Source organism: Pleurodeles waltl, chromosome 7 (assembly GCF_031143425.1).
Source record: "Pleurodeles waltl isolate 20211129_DDA chromosome 7, aPleWal1.hap1.20221129, whole genome shotgun sequence".
Classification (NCBI taxonomy): domain Eukaryota; kingdom Metazoa; phylum Chordata; class Amphibia; order Caudata; family Salamandridae; genus Pleurodeles; species Pleurodeles waltl.
In genome coordinates this window covers 1,340,606,444-1,340,622,808 of record NC_090446.1, presented here as the reverse complement: position 1 = coordinate 1,340,622,808, position 16,365 = coordinate 1,340,606,444, and the positions used below count along the sequence as shown (strand labels likewise).

Here is a 16,365-nt window from a genome sequence, read left to right as displayed (position 1 = left end):
GTAACCCAATTACCAATACCATTTTAGAGAGAGAACACTTGCACTTTTAGCACTGCTCAGCAGTGGTAAAGTGTCCAAAGTCCTAAAATCAGCAAAAATGAAATTAAGCACAGGATCAAAAACAGGAGGTCAGAAGCGAAAAAGATAGGGGAACCCAAGCCAAGAGATGACAGGTCTAACAGGTATGTTAAAAGACATGTCTTGTCTTCACTAGCTAAAGAGAATGGATGAAGGTCATTCCTTGCGCATATTGCTGTCACTAGGCATCAATAACCACAATGCCTGTGCCCACCAACAGTAAGACACGACTACAGGTCAGTTCTTTGGTCAGTTTAGTCTGTGAATCTATTTATGGAGCACTGGAATGCAGGTAGAGTGCATGGCTGTGGGTACTGGGCACAGGGCAGGGCTAATTAACTGTCCAGTGACCAGAACACCATCCCTTCTGTAATGACAGAGCAAGGCCAAATCCTCTACTCAGAGTGCCTAAGCCTCTTTTCAAGTTATCAGATCCTAAATGGGTACAGGAATAGCCTGTGATCGTATCTTGAAGTTGCATGGCACAGAACATGGCCTTTACCTGTACTTAGTGTCCAGTCCCATTGCCATCGTTATCCAGAGGACAGGACCTTAGGCCATGTCCAAGTGTTGTGTGTTAGTTGGCACTTTTTAACTGACCTTTAAATCAGATTCAGAAATCCCTGTGAGCTTTTGAACCTATGAACTCAGCACTCTAGGTGAAGGGCTCACAGTATGGGAAATCTCTCTTTCTTACCAAAGAAACGTTACTATGAACGGACAAGCTGTGCCGGCATGTGGCATGCATCTGCCACTCTCAGACCATCAATATGTTAAGGCTATATTGTTTGCCACATTGCTTAAATGTCCGTTCAGATAAGGTATAAAACGTATGCAATGAGTGTGCCTAGGGCCACAGCGTGCTTATACTTCGTGGGCGAAGTGATTAATTGACTACCCTTGTTGCTGACACCCTGCATCCACATGCTGGTTAGGGTCACGCGCAAGACCTGCTCTGTCCCTGTTGTTACCTCTCTACGGGCTTGTGATCATGCCCATCACTTTAGTTGGTTTCTGGGCTTGCCTTTTAAAATTCGCCTGATTTGATTAGTGAAAGGCATGCATATGGGTAGCCTTTTCTGGTGTTTAGCCTTCCTCGAGCGCACCGGCCAACTACTAGCTTAATGTTTTCCGTATGGTTTCTGGACTACTTTTTCTCTTTGTTTCATAGGTAGTGCAATCCCAGTGGGCAGTAATCACACGCCTTGCATGACATCGATCCTGTTACATAGATAATTGCACTTTTGCTGGTTACATGGATAATTGCACTTTTGACAATACTGCGAGCTAACTTCTGTTTCCTTTTGTGTGTTAGCTTTGCAGCTTTCGGCTCACTTGTGTGAAACTGTTTACATTTTCAATTTATGTGACAAGAAAAGTCTGGTTAGGAGTTTACAATGCTAATAGCTCTAACTCGAGCAAACGCGAAGCCCATTGCATTGTAAATGCTTCTTTTATTTTTGCCATCTTGAAGTGTGCAGAATGCCTGAAGAGAATTGCCCACAGAAATGTAATGTCCCTCTTCCTTCAACACTGCGCCAAGCGCTTGGGCTACAGCTGATGAGTGCAATCAATGCAATTTCCAGATCAACAATGTCACATACTTCACCCATGAGGCCTGGTTGCTTCGAGCATTACATGAAATCCCTGCAAAAATTCCAAAACAACGCCATATGCAGTACTTAATTTGATCCGGTGGTTGCCGGTGGGGCCCACAGGCTTTCATTTTTGGATGCTGCTACTTTTTTTTCCCCAATCATTTAATGAGAACAATAAGCAAAAAAACACACAAATGAGGGAGAAAGAGGAAGTGAAAGATGGAAAAACTGTTAAAAAGGGAGAAAACAGGAACCTGCGAGAGTGAGATAAAGGGGTAGGAAATGGCCGGTTAGTGGATTAACTAGGCATGAGGTAGTTTCAAGACTGCCAGTCTTGGTCTTCCCTCCGCTAACATTTAGTTCAGCTGGCCTTGGGCCTCTGAGCAGAGCTCTGGGGACCAGCACTTACTCTTTTACAAGCTAAGCACTGGACTAACGGGTAGTAGCAGGTGCCCCATGCTTCACAAGAATAGCAGACATCCAGAGAGATCTGGGTGTTGAGATGCAGCAGAACTGCATCTGAAACCTCAATGAGAATCCTTCAAAGGACTGGATCACAAGAAAACTTGTTGACGTACAGCTAGCTACAATCGCGACTGGCATTTTGAATTTTACACCCAGAAGAGAACAGATGGAACGTCTAGATGTTGCATTCTGGCCATGTTCAAAGAGCCAAGAGCTTGTGGTGAATGAACATCTTGCACAAAAATGTTAACAGAAAACCCAACAAGGTGCAGCAGCAGACAGGGAAGTGGGCAGACTAGAATAGATTGATCTTGGCACGAAGAAAAGGCGAGGGAAGCCAAGAGGAAACGTGTTTTACTTCTGTTCGGCAACAATCTGCACAGTTTCGAAATGAATAAGAACTTAAAATTCTCCTTTTGTATGCAGGTCTGATCAAGCACACTGGAAATCAAAACGGAGATTTTGTTTTCATAGAATGAAGCGCAATGGGTGTAGTTAAATGGCAGTGAGAGACAGAGGGTGTTACCTAGATTAGTCTGGTGCCTTGTCTGTCATCGGGACCTGTGTGACTGTGCACACATATCCCTGTTGGCATAGTCAATTTGCCAAATGCAATTAGGGGCAGGCTTCACAGAGCAGAACTGGGGGTCCTCACGGTTCGACCCTTGTAGCATGGCATCTTTGCATACCATAAGCTGCAGGCTCTTTCCTGGGCGAGGTTGCAGGGATGCTTGTGGTGTACATGTGCCACCCAGCACTTTGGAAAGGAGAGGCGTGCCTGCTTAAACGGGAATAGGAAGGCTGCCTGACGAGCTGCGACCTGTGAACGGTTGGTAAGCCTGGGGCAAAGTGACGCACATCTCAAAACGCTGAAAGGCTGGTAGAGCTCAGAGAGGGAGAGTCCGATGTTCAGAGTACAGTGGACCTGGGCGGATTCGAATGCTGGAAAGCTAGTAGGGATGGGTAAGTGTCAGTCACAAGCCAAGTTCTGAAACGAAAGTACGACTACATAGAGTCAACAACGTGTTATTCTCTGAAATTCAGGAAAAGCTGAGAGGGTCATTTTCAAAAAAAAAAACCTGTAGGGCTGAGACAGAGTCAGGATCCGAAGGGCTTACATCACTTCTACAAATGTAGGTGCTAAAGTCCCAGTAGAGATGGGGCAGTGAGATGCTGAAAGGCCTGTGGCACTGGGGCATAGTCTCCATGGTCGGGTTCAGAAGGTCCGTAGAGCTGGCCATAGTCCTATGTCAAGCCCGGGAAGGCTGGGACCGAATCAGTTACATGCTATGCATAGTCCAGTACGACTGGGTCAGACTCAATCATATGTGAAGTTCTGGAAGGACAGTGTAGAGCGGGGGTGATGTTAATATCTGAAAACTTGGTAGAGGTCTGACAGAGTCAATCACTTGGATAGGCAAAATTCTAGTATTAATCTGAACTGCCACTGGTTCTGGGGCGCATCTCAGTCCTCCATTTTTCTGACTCTGGCTCTACACACAGGCACCCACCATATGCAAATCAGTCCTGGTTTCGGGCCAGGTTGACACTGTACTTAGCTGAGGGGGTTTAGCCTAGCAGTTCTCACTGAACTGTTCCCATTGAAGCAGGGCCAAAAATGTGTTGCATATGGTTAGTCCCCGTCCTTGGTGACACTCCGGTGAAACACTATTGAAAAAAACTTGATGGATTATGATTGCAAGTGACCTTTTTGTCTTTCTCAGTGTGTTAGACTTTTCATCCTTGGCGTGGTCTCCCTTAACTTTTTGCCTCTGTTTCCCAGGTTGTTGATGTGCGCTGGACTCTGTTTTTGCTGTTTTTGTTACTCTGGGCACTTTACCACTGCTAACCAGTGCTAAAGTGCAAGTGCTCCTAAACAAAATGTTTATGTAATTGGTTGATCCATGATTGGCATATCTGATTTACTAGTAAGTCCCTTGTAAAGTGCACTAGAGGTGCCCAGGGCCAGTCAACCAAATGCTGTTAGCGGGCCTGCAGCACTTGTTGTGCACACCCACCTAAGTAGCTCTGTAATCATGTCTCAGACCTGCCACTGCAGTGTCTGTGTGTGCAGTTTTAACTGTAAATTCGACATGGCAAGTGTACCCCCTTGCCAGGCCTAAACCCTCCCTTTTCTTACATGTCAGACACCCCTAAGGTAGATCCTAGGTAGCACCAAGGGCAGGGTGCAGTGTGTGGTTAAGGTAAGACATATAGTAATGTGTTTTATATGTCCTGACAGTGAAATATTGCTAAATTCGTTTTTCACTGTTGCAAGGCCTGTCCCTCTCATAGGTTAACATGGGGGCTGCCTTTAAATCTGATTTAAGTGTAGATTCCCTTTGGGAGCGGATGGACATGTTGAGTTTGGGGTCTCTGAGCTCACAATTTAAAAATACATCTTTTAGTAAAGTTGAATTTAAGATTGTGTGTTTGAAAATGCCACTTTTAGAAGGTGAGCATTTTCTTGCTTATACCATTTCTGTTACTCTGCCTGTTTGTGGATTCCCTGTCTGGGTCAGTTTGACAGTTGGGCTGGTTGCACCTCACACTAGACAGTGTCACAAAGGGAGCTGGGGTGTAGTCTGCATTTCCTGAGGAGCCATCTGTGCTAGGAGGGAGGAGAGGAGCGGTCACTCACACCTGAAAGGGCTGTGCCTGCCCTCACACAATGCAGTCTCCAACCCCTGGTGAGTGTCTGGGGCATGGCCTGGGCAAGGCAGGATTTCACATTCCAAAGAGACTTTACTTTGAAGTAGGCCTACTTCAAAGGAGAAATTGGGTATAAGAAGGGCACCCAAAACCACAAAACACTTCTGGAAACCAAGAGGAACCTCTGACTGGAGAAGAGCTGAAGAGCTGAGGAAGAAGAGCTGCCCTGACTGTGACTGTGCTTTGTGGAGCTATCCTGCAGTTGCTGCTTCTGCCAGACTAAGAGGGCAGAGACTGGACTTTGTGTGCCTTCCATCTTGTGAAGATCTCCAAGGGCTTGGTTTAGAGCTTGCCTCCTGTTGTTTGAAGACACAGGGACAGCAAAGACTTCTCTCTGCCAGCACCTGGAGTCTCTGGAGAGACTCCTACTCTACTCTATGGTGCCCATCCAGTTCCTGGGACCCTGAAAAGAGAAGCTGGCAGCCTAAGAGGAAGAAATCCACGCACAGAATGCCGTGCGGGGAAAAGATCGACACAAGTCCTATCTGCGGCTGAAAAATCGATGCGCCGCCTGCTTCGTGGCTGAAAATCGACACTTGCCTGCAACGCAACCAAAGAATCGACACGCAGAGCTGGAGAAACAACGTGCAGCATCGCTGATGGAGGCTGGGAGATAGTGGTTTTCGGATCATCGTGTGGCTGGATTTCCCATGCAAACACCACTGGGTGTGTAAAAACAATGCAGAGCATGCCCGGACCCGAGAGTCCTGACCAGATTGACGCATCGCTCTCCTGCGGCGAGAAGAAATGACGTGCCCGACCGGACAAAAGGAGAAACGACGCAAGGTCTCGCTCGTGAGGGAAATCGACACATCGCAAGCCCTTTTTGATGCACACTCACCCGTGCGGGGTTGTTTTTGATGTACCCAAGGTACATTTTCACACTAACAGTTTTAGTGTGTGTTTAAAACTACATGAAGACTCTTTTTGCTTTTTAATTGATAGCTTGACTTGTGTACTGTGGATTTTTGTCAGTTTGGTCTTGTTTTGCCTAGATAAATATTTTCTATTTGTTCTAACCCTGTGTTGTGTCATTTTGTAGTGTTTCATTAAGTTACTGTGTGTGTTGGTACAAATACTTTACACCTAGCACTCTGAAGTTAAGCCTACTGCTCATGCCAAGCTATCAAGGGAGTAAGCAGGGGTTAACTGAGGGTGATTCTCTTCTACCCTGACTAGAGTGAGGGTCCTTGCTTGGACAGGGGGTAACCTGACTGCTAACCAAAGACCCCATTTCTAACACAGTGACACAACTTATTTTAGAGCCCCACTTGACCTGCTCAAGTATCTCTGTTTTCCCCGTAGCAAGAAATTCCTCCCATTACACCTTAGCCCAGACTCCTGCCCAGGGGTATGTGAGTGTGGGAGTGACTGCCACAACAGGTGAACGATGTAGTATGGAGTATTAAATCCCTGGCAGTTGAGTACGACATCCTCACACTCAAAGATTTTGAGTAAGTACTCATGTATGGCATTCCGCATGAACCAACGTGCCTCTAGTCACTTATACGTTTATAGGGTATTTAATGACTTTATAACTCTGAAATGGCATACCGGTTGACAATGACATGCGAGATTGAAAAGGAGGTATATTTTAATTTAGCAAAATGTCCTTCTTAATGGCAAATGTTGTTAGTATTTATTTTAGTCACTTATTTGAAACCGCAGGAGACTGCAGGGGAGTGCCTTGCAAAGGTTGCTCCTGTCGGGAGGCACAGAAGTTGCACCTCCCTGTTTTCTTGACCACTTGGTGATAGTTACAGATTGAAGTATAGTGCATGTTGGTGGATGACAAATGTTTTCACAGGGCTTTTGTTAGGTCGACAACCTCCAGCTGCAAATGTCAACTATTGGCCTTAATAGAAGTTGTTGATGTTTTACTTCATTTTGTAAAACTTGTAAATGGTGGTTAATGGGCATTAGTTATCTGTCTATAACTTTGTTGTCGGTTAGATGCTGTACAGTAAAAGTATATGTCTAAGAAAAGAGCAAACCGGGGCACTCCAAACAAAGAGAGTCCAAAAGTCGGGTGACTTGGTGTGGAAAAGTTTAATCCTCAGTAATTGGTCGTTGAATCATAGTTCAAAATTGTTTGAATCCACATATGAGAAAGTATATAGCAGGTTACAATAACAAACTGACTCCTCAGAATGAACAGGCATAGATGAGCAACAAAACAGCCAACACGTGTTTCGTCCTCTCGGACTTTTTCAAGGCTGTTTCTAACCGTAGAGTTCGGGAAGCAAATAAAGGCGTATGTGCTTGCCACTGTAGCGTCTGATAACGTTGCCGTTTCACCATATGGTTGTTGGAGTGCCCCGGTTTGCTCTTTTCTTAGATTTTGTAACCTACAGCGCTCGACAGAGGTGGTTGTCGCCATCCACCTCTGTGTGTGTGCACCTTGAAACCCTCGGTGGTTGGGTTTCTCTGCACCAGGCTGGCACCCGCCACAGGACTTGCTGACGACATACTATTGTGTTTGTTGTTTTTTGTTTCTTGGTTTCAGATGTGCGTCGCTAAGCATCAACCACCTTGTTTCAGTAAAAGTATATGTATTTATACAAACAATACAACTTTTTGTGTGTTAAAACATGACACAATACTTTCCATTGTATTGGACGTTATAAAATATACTTTTCCCATGAAACCCAACCCACTGCACAAACCTCATCCCCCACTTCTGCAACCCGCAAACAATGGAATTCAGCCTAAAATTATCGGCTGTTTTGAATGTGGATCTAACCTACTTCTCATTCAGCGATTTTGAAATAAATTTCAAAATATTTAGAATAAACATCAGGTTAAATGAGACTGTGGCAGGTGCAGACATAGATCTCTCAGTTATGTTTAACAGCCAACTGAACAGACATGGCATAACTTTCGGGTTCTATGACCGCTTTTGACATCGCACAAGAGCAATCAAGATATGCGATGATAGTAACAAAGTCCATCCCAGCAAATCCCTGATCCATATCTCCCCAGTAAACTATGCTTGCTTGGTACCATAAACTTTAAACAAGATAGCTCAGATGGGACAACCAAGTGCAGTAACCAGCTCAGTGGATTATGAAAATAAGAAATACCAAGTGGGAGCTGCAGATCTGCCTCCCCAGCGTAACTCCTCACAATTTGAGCTCATGCTTCCACTCTGTCCCATCATGGGCAGCCTTTTAGAATTCCCATCCTGTTGGAAAATATCAGTTTTCTGTCTTTGAAGTGGCCTGGTGCCTGTAGCTATTCTTACACCATACGTGCTTCCAGTCCGTTCTAGAAAAATGTTCCTGAGTGTGTCTCAGTGATGTACTCATCGCCAAGACACAAGCAGCGGAGCATGCACGCATTCAGGTGCGGATTTGTAATGCACCTTTGGGTCATAAACATTCACCTTTGGATCATAAACATATGATTAGATAAGAAAATAGTTGTTCTGGTACACATATCCAGGTGTACTAATAGGAAAGTTTGTGAATTGCAAAAATTAGTGAATCTGCACTGGTTCATAGGTGTACCTCCACTTTTTTCTGAATCTTGTCCTAAGTGTGTGCTGTGCCATGCAGAGCTCAGAATGGGGTGCTAGTTGGGAAGTCCAGGGCAGCCAGGAAGAATAGTGCCACACCTTGCCACCTAGCTCATCATTAGAAAAATATGTCTTCTCTGTGTCATTTCACGAGTTGGCATAAGTCGAGAAGTAAAGCTGTTACTTTCCCACGCTCTGTATGTAAGGCATGCAGTGTAGTTTCACTAATAATGAACATCTGTGTATCACACTGCATAAAATAACTTGTTTTACCACATAATACATAATGTTAATTACTACCCAACTCAGTGCTACCTACTTTCTCAGAAGATGGAAACGTGTTAAATCGATGCATAAAATTGTGTGCCTCTGAGGTTAAATATTGCTGTTTCTAACTAGTGTATCAACCACTAAGATACTTACCAGGAATGAAACTTGTAACTTGCAGGTTACTCAAGAATATCTGCAACAAATGCAATAACCTACTTAGCTATCTTGCTACGATTTGAACCCTTAATTGGCGGGTTGCACCCAATGTTTTGAATCAGGCGCATTAACCTAGTTTTGTAATTTTGTGATGATTCATACTAAGGCTGGAACATTTCCTGCATGTCCCGTTATGCAATATTCCTGAAAGTTCGCAAAATTACAAACTGTGCATTCTTGCTTATTTGGTTTTCCTGAGTGAGTATCTATACAAAGTACTTGCTCAGATAAAAACAGTGACAAAAGATAGCAGCAAATCCCATTTTCATTGTATATCATTAATTTTATGTGAAACACTTACGCCGTTTTGTCCAGAGATGATTCAAACCTGTGACTTGCATATTACAAACACAGTTCCTCAACGTACACTACTCACCAGAGTAATGTTATGTTATGTGTATTTGTAATGCGCACTATCGCCCGTGAAGGTAACCTGGCACTGAGCAGGTATGTGTAAAGCCCTGCCTAGGGTAGGTTGATTAATTGATTAATCACGCTCTTACCAGTACTATATCCTGAGACTTGATGGATACTTATAGATCACTGCGACACCCTAAGCCGTCTTAAAATGAGGTTCCTTTCTGACCAATAAAGTAAAGCAGAACTGCATTCACATCATATGTATGCATTTATAGGTGCACATAACAATACTTGAGCTTTTTGATCAGACATACTGTTACATCACTTCCTTTTGTAAGGTACATCAGTTTGAGGGTTTATAGTTAATAAATAAGACAGGGTTATAGAGAGTTGCGAGAAGTGGGTTGAACGGACTAAAGCAATAACCAATAGGAGAGCATCTTGACTAAAGCTACATCTAGGCAAAGGTACAGCAGTAGTACAAGTTAGTGTTAAACTGCAGAGGTTCAGGATTATGCGTGTGTGGCGGACTCATTCTGAAGAAGCCCTTAAGAGCATCTTCAGATTCATTTAATGAGGTGAGCTCCTTGGGATCCATAAGAGAAGCCTCGCAGATGAAGACTGAGAAGATGGAATAAGTCTAGGAGAGACTGTAGGTTTAGATACTATACAAAGGTGAAGGTGGACAGATCTTAAAATATTTGTAGTTCTATGTGAGGCTTTTTCAGCCGTATAGGGGGACAGACCACAAATGGCTTTAAACCACTAAAAGGAGTCTAAATTGTTTTCTGCTTCAGGAAGCTAACCAGTTGGTTTCCCTGCAGTGAAAGGATGTTGGACTATGATAGGTGAGATTAAAAGGCACATGGTTGCTTAGGGTTCCCGTACTAGTAGGTTACTCAAATAGTTTGTTCTTCACATGGTAAGGAACGTAAAGATGAAAACAACAGTATTAATCAGGAGGCAAGGATAGATCTGCCATATGTTTAATTAAATATAGCTGGCGTCAATGTCCATCTTGTTCATAAAGAACACAGCCACATGTATGAATCAGATAGTACACCTTGGTGGGTTGCAGTCAGGTAGGGCAAAAAAGTATCAGCTGAAAAGAAAACACTTTAGAATTGATTAGATGGCCTGCACTAGCCAATTAGGGCATGGTTGAAGTCACTCAGTGATCTTATGGTAGCATTTTGATATGACCACTAAACAGGTCACTGGGGATGTTTTGCTCCTGATGCACACTTGAGTGCTGTTTCTGCCATGCCACATATAAAGTTGTTTTTCAGTGGTTGTTTTTTGGGAAAACAATTTTGGATGAGGGGGGAGTTTTGAGGTTGCCCATTAGGGATGAAGTGGTAAATGGGGAAACTCCATAGTGAACATCCAGTGTTAGTGTTGAGTATGATTAAAGCCTTGGAAGGAGAGTGGGTCCAGCAGGTAGTTAGTATTTGACGGAACCTGAAGAAAAGGCACTTGGGTAAATTTTTAAGCTGAACTAGGAATGTCTGCAATTGGTGAAGATGAATAAGTGCATGATTAGACCTTGAGAGATAGACTGTTGATGTAGAGAAGAAAAGTGTTATAGTTGAGAATAGGATTGAGAGAGTTATTGTGTAATTGGTTGTCAGAGGAATAAATATTAGACGTAGAGGTGTGAGAAAAGTGCATAATTTGCTTTTGAGTAAATCTGCATAATTTCATTAAATAATATGCAAAATTATGCACAATTACATGAAATGCTAATCTGTCATTTTGCTCCATATTTTAGCACGAAATGCATTCTTGCGTCCATTTTTTACACAAGGATGTAGTTAACAAAAGTAACATGAACAACAGATGCTCATTCTGTTAGTGTGCATTCACTATAACGTTTTACCACAAACGGCGTGTTTGCAGTACATTTTTAGCACAAATGACACAAAGTAGGGTAATGGTATAATTTGGGGAATTTTGGGTAACAAGCATAACATGAAAATCTCACACTTATGCTAATTATGCTGGTTTAATTTCAATTTCGTCGCGGTCTAATATTAGCAAAGGTTAAGCAGAGAAATGGTGAGAACAAGGTGGTTTGTGCTTGGTGTTACAGGATCAGATTAAACTCATTGAGGAAAATGAGGACTGAAGATCGACTTAGTTGCCTGAGGTCACCGAACAATTCTTCATTTGACCTATATGGTAAAATTTATAATTTCTTATGCCAAGAAAGGTACTGTAATTGAAAGCATAAAGGGGGAAATTCACAAAGGTAAATTGGTCATAAGTGTATGTTTACAACTGAATTTATGTTACTTACTCCTGTGAGAAATTCACAAAAGGATTCCTGGCAGGTGTTAGCACATTTAGATGAGCGGAGTTCTCCGCCACGAATGCAGAGTTTTCTGCGCCCGTAAATCCCACCGAAGGGGTGTGAATTGGGTGGCCTAAAGCATGGTTGACCTTGGAAGTATGTGGCAAACATGGCTGATTGTTTGCATTCACAACCTCATCCTCTTCTCCTCTCCACCCTGGAAAGGATTGGAGACTTACTCCAGTCAAAATCTAGCATACCTCCCCTTCCAGAGTAGAAGCGGGTATGGATCACTCAGAGATTTGATGGGGTATGAATTGGGTGTTCTAAGGCATGGTTAGCCTTGGAAGCTTGTGAGACACACAGCTGAAAAGAAATCACTTTAGAATTGATTAGATGGCCTGCAATAGCCAATTAGGGCATGGTTGAAGACACTCAGTGATCTTATGGTAGCATTTTGATATGACTACTAAACAGGTCACTGGGGATGTTTTGCTCCTGATGCACACTTGAGTGCTGTTTCTGCCATGCCACATATAAAGTTGTTTTTCAGTGGTTGTTTTTTGGGAAAACAATTTTGGATGAGGGGGGAGTTTTGAGGTTACCCATTAGGGATGAAGTGGTAAAAGGGGATACTCCATAGTGAACATCCAGTGTTAGTGTTGAGTATGATTAAAGCCTTGGAAGGAGAGTGGGTCCAGCAGGTAGTTAGTATTTGACGGAACCTGAAGAAAAGGCACTTGGGTACATTTTTAAGATGAACAAGGAATGTCTGCAATTGGTGAAGATGAATAAGGGCATGATTAGACCTTGAGAGATAGACTGTTGATGTAGAGAAGAAAAGTGTTATAGTTGAGAATAGGATTGAGAGAGTTATTGTGTAATTGGTTGTCAGAGGAATAAATATTAGACATAGAGGTGTGAGAAAAGTGCATAATTTGCTTTTGAGTAAATCTGCATAATTTCATTAAAAAATATGCAAAATTATGCACAATTACATGAAATGCTAATCTGTCATTTTGCTCTATATTTTAGCACGAAATGCATTCTTGCGTCCATTTTTTACACAAGGATGTAGTTAACAAAAGTAACATGAACAACAGATGCTCATTCTGTTAGTGTGCATTCACTATAACGTTTTACCACAAACGGCGTGTTTGCAGTACATTTTTAGCACAAATGACACAAAGTAGGGTAATGGTATAATTTTATGAATTTTGGGTAACAAGCATAACATGAAAATCTCACAATTATGCTAATTATGCTGGTTTAATTTCAATTTCATTGCGGTCTAATATTAGCAAAGGTTAAGCAGAGAAATTATGAGAACAAGGTGGTTTGTGCTTGGTGTTACAGGATCAGATTAAACCCATTGAGGAAAATGAGGACTGAAGATCGACTTAGTTGCCCGAGGTCACCAAGCAATTCTTCATTTGACCTATATGGTAAAATTTAGAATTTCTTATGCCAAGAAAGGTACTGTTATTGAAAGCGTAAAGGGGGAAATTCACAAAGGTAAATTTGGTCATAAGTGTATGTTTACAACTGAATTTATGAGTTCTCCGCCACGAATGCAGAGTTTTCTGCGCCCGTAAATCCCACCGAAGGGGTGTGAATTGGGTGGCCTAAAGCATGGTTGACCTTGGAAGTTTGTGGCAAACATGGCTGATTGTTTGCATTCACAACCTCATCCTCTTCTCCTCTCCACCCTGGAAAGGATTGGAGACTTACTCCAGTCAAAATCTAGCATACCTCCCCTTCCAGAGTAGAAGCGGGTATGGATCACTCAGAGATTTGACGGGGTATGAATTGGGTGTTCTAAGGCATGGTTAGCCTTGGAAGTTTGTGAGACACACAGCTGATTGTTGGAATTCACAAGCTCCTCTTCTCCTCTCCATCCTGGAAAGAATTGGAGACTTGCTTCAGCCAGGTCTGGCATTCTCTCCTTCCAGGCTGAGTACAGGAACGGATCATTCCCAGATTTTATAGGGTATAGTAGAAGGGGATTCTCTTTTGTGAAGAACGCCCCAGGGGATCACGGCAGGAATAGGATCTTGCTGGGAACGCCACATAACCCCGCATGAAATATCAAGGAAACCGGTACCTGGATCAGGTTTCCATCAGAATCCCTGGGAAATTTTATGAATTCCAAAAAGGCGTAAATCAACACGTCCATGTAGGTGTAAATCTGCAAGTGAGAGGGACTATTGTGTGTGAAGTTCACTGGGGAGGACACGGGATGTGCAAAACGGAATGAGAAGTGATCCAGAAGGCCATAACCATTTAACAGCAAAAGAAAATAAGGAGTAGAGTTGTGAGGGGAGTCATATTTGGCAACTAATATATATTTTTATTCAAAACGATATTATTTGACAAACTAAAATACACGACTGATCAAGGTAGTAAGCTGGCCCTCAGGAGATGAACGAATAAATTGTAAATTCCCACTGATCTTCATTGGCTAAAACATGCTCCCGGCATCACAGACCCAAAGTTCAATAAGACCAATGTAAACCCATAAGGGATGATTCTAACTATTGTAGATAATTTACTTCTGACTCCTGCATAAATGTTTAGATCAAATAAATTAAAACTAAATTTAAATATGTGTTTGTTCCTGCTCGTTTTTATACAGATGGTGGTTCCATGGATGGATGAATGTCAGGATTGTATGGCGTGGAGTAGATGGGTCGATGACTGGAAACGTACCCTAATACCTATGCAGGCAAAGCAGTTGCCTAAAGATCTACTGATCACTTGTTTATATCCTGGCACAGCTGACTTAGAGGTTTATCATTCCCAATAGGAAAATAAGCCATTGATGTAGGTACATTAATACATATTTTAGAGCCGGAGTAAATCAAATTATGGTGTGCACTGTATAAAGCTGTATTGTTAATAATTGCAATAATGAAAACACTCAAAATTAAATGATAGGCAGACAGATAGAGAGTGAGAGATAGCTAGGTATCGCATTTGGCGTAAGGTGGCATAGGGGTTCTACATAAAATACCCTATATACAAACGCACGCAAACAAATCGTGACAGGCATTCTCACAAATGCGCACCAGCTCCAGGAATCAAGGACTCCGCCGAGGCGCGCCGCCGCCTCACCTTGCCAAAGTTCCTCGGGTTGGGGTTGTCGTCACCATGCGTGTACGAGGGGCAGTTACCGTACAGGGAGACCGACGGGAACAGGGGATGAGAGTAGAATGGAGGGGCCCTGCGCCCCCTCGGACCTCCTGCGCCGCGCCGGTGTGCACCTCGCTGGCCGCACCTGTCACCTCACGCACCGTGTGTGCCGTGTGTGGACTATCAGGCTGCCACTGACGTACCTCTCCCGGGTGAGCCTCGCAAGGCGGGGCAGACCGTTCAGATTTTTTTTTTTCGCTTGCACACTTCAATCCAAATTTGCTTCGTGTTTCAGGTGGCTGGCAGTTTTGCACACCCCACTTATTGCGGCCACCTGGCGCCGTATCTGGTGACAGGTAACCCCGGCTATACATTTCTTTCTCTAACAGTATGCAGCAGAAAATAATACCTTGTATATTATTCTAACTGGAGCTAATCCCTACCCGAAGATCTAAACGTAACACCAGCGGATGGTACAGAAGGCAGAGCTTTTCCTACAATAAATGTTGTACTGAATGTACCACAATTGGCCAAAAAATAGGACTCACGCGACAGGGGGCAATTTGAGATCTCTGTTACTGAACTGTAGGTTACACATAGAATCACAGTACCAAGAGTTCAACCCACCGAGGTACCTTAGCAATAGGAAATGTATTCCTCGCCATCATGCGCGCGCCATTTCATCTTTCCAGCAGCACTTCCTCAAAACTTTACACCACCGGAATCACTTCACAACAAAAGTTCTGTGTCAAAAAGGAAGCCTGGCACGCAGGGAAACAGGGTATCCACACCGAGCGCAGGTCATTGAAACCCCCGGGACTGAGGAGGGCGCAGGCGCACGGTGACCTGCCTGCCTGTAATACGGCTGACACTCTGCCAGCCCTTTGTACTTTTATGAGGCATGCGCCCTTTAGCAATAATCCACATTTCCCTGTAAATCAGGGAGATGAATGTTCAGCAATGAATTTCTCCCACTTTTTGTCGAAAGGAGCTCCACATTATAGCTGGCGCGTCACTTCCGACAGCAGAAGTGTGAACAGGCCGGTGAGATGCTCCGAGGACAGTGGGGCTAAAATAAGGAAATCTCCGACACGTTCAATGCCGTGATAACTAGGAACGTGGGAACACGTCACAGTCCAGCGCTCCTCTGAGTTGAGGTTATTTCCTCCATAAAATAGAGAGCAGGTGTCCCTCCTTCCTGAATATTTGCATACCCGGCAGCCATGTTGCAGGGATGAAGGACTGCTCCTGTTTGTTTTACATGATCATAATATTAACATCGCTTGTCCGCTTCCCAGCAACACAATAAATTCACTGCACTCATAAAAATGCATTTTAATCACATATTTTGGTAGTCTCTAAGTGCTGGAAAGTAACTTTCAATATTGCAGAAGGTGCAGTGGCACCAGGGCCTAGGAGTTCAAAGGAGCCACTCCTCCCTAATAATGACTCGTCACCTGGACAACCCTCTTTCGGAGGCCAGCAACAAATGAATTTGCCACCATCCAGCAGCAACAGGAGAGCCAAGATGAGCAGCCAATCACTGTAGGACGCAGCAAGCGGAGAGACGGGATGATCCTAATGCAAAGAGCAATGAATACCCTATGAGGTGGAGCCGGGGCAGCTAAACATGAGATCTTCAGGCCACAAGAGGCCAGGAGAAGAAAGCAAGGGCGACCCCTTTGTCCCTTAAGGGGCAGTTGGTATCCTGACAGCTGGGGGTT

General features: G+C 43.6%; 1 protein-coding gene across 3 annotated transcripts in view; it reads right to left on the bottom strand.

Annotated features, from left to right (window-relative positions):
• LOC138246274 (galactoside alpha-(1,2)-fucosyltransferase 2-like) overlaps positions 1 to 15,350 on the bottom strand; it is a 247,441-nt gene extending 232,091 nt beyond the window's left edge. For 2 of the 3 annotated variants that reach the window (XM_069200705.1, XM_069200708.1), the window contains exon 1: positions 14,624 to 14,808. The gene's annotated coding sequence lies outside the window, so the exon portion shown is untranslated. Of the gene's footprint in view, positions 1 to 14,623; positions 14,809 to 15,276 lie in introns of those variants that run through there. The other variant, XM_069200707.1, reaches the window with a different exon arrangement.
• Positions 15,351 to 16,365: the final 1,015 nt, after the last annotated feature.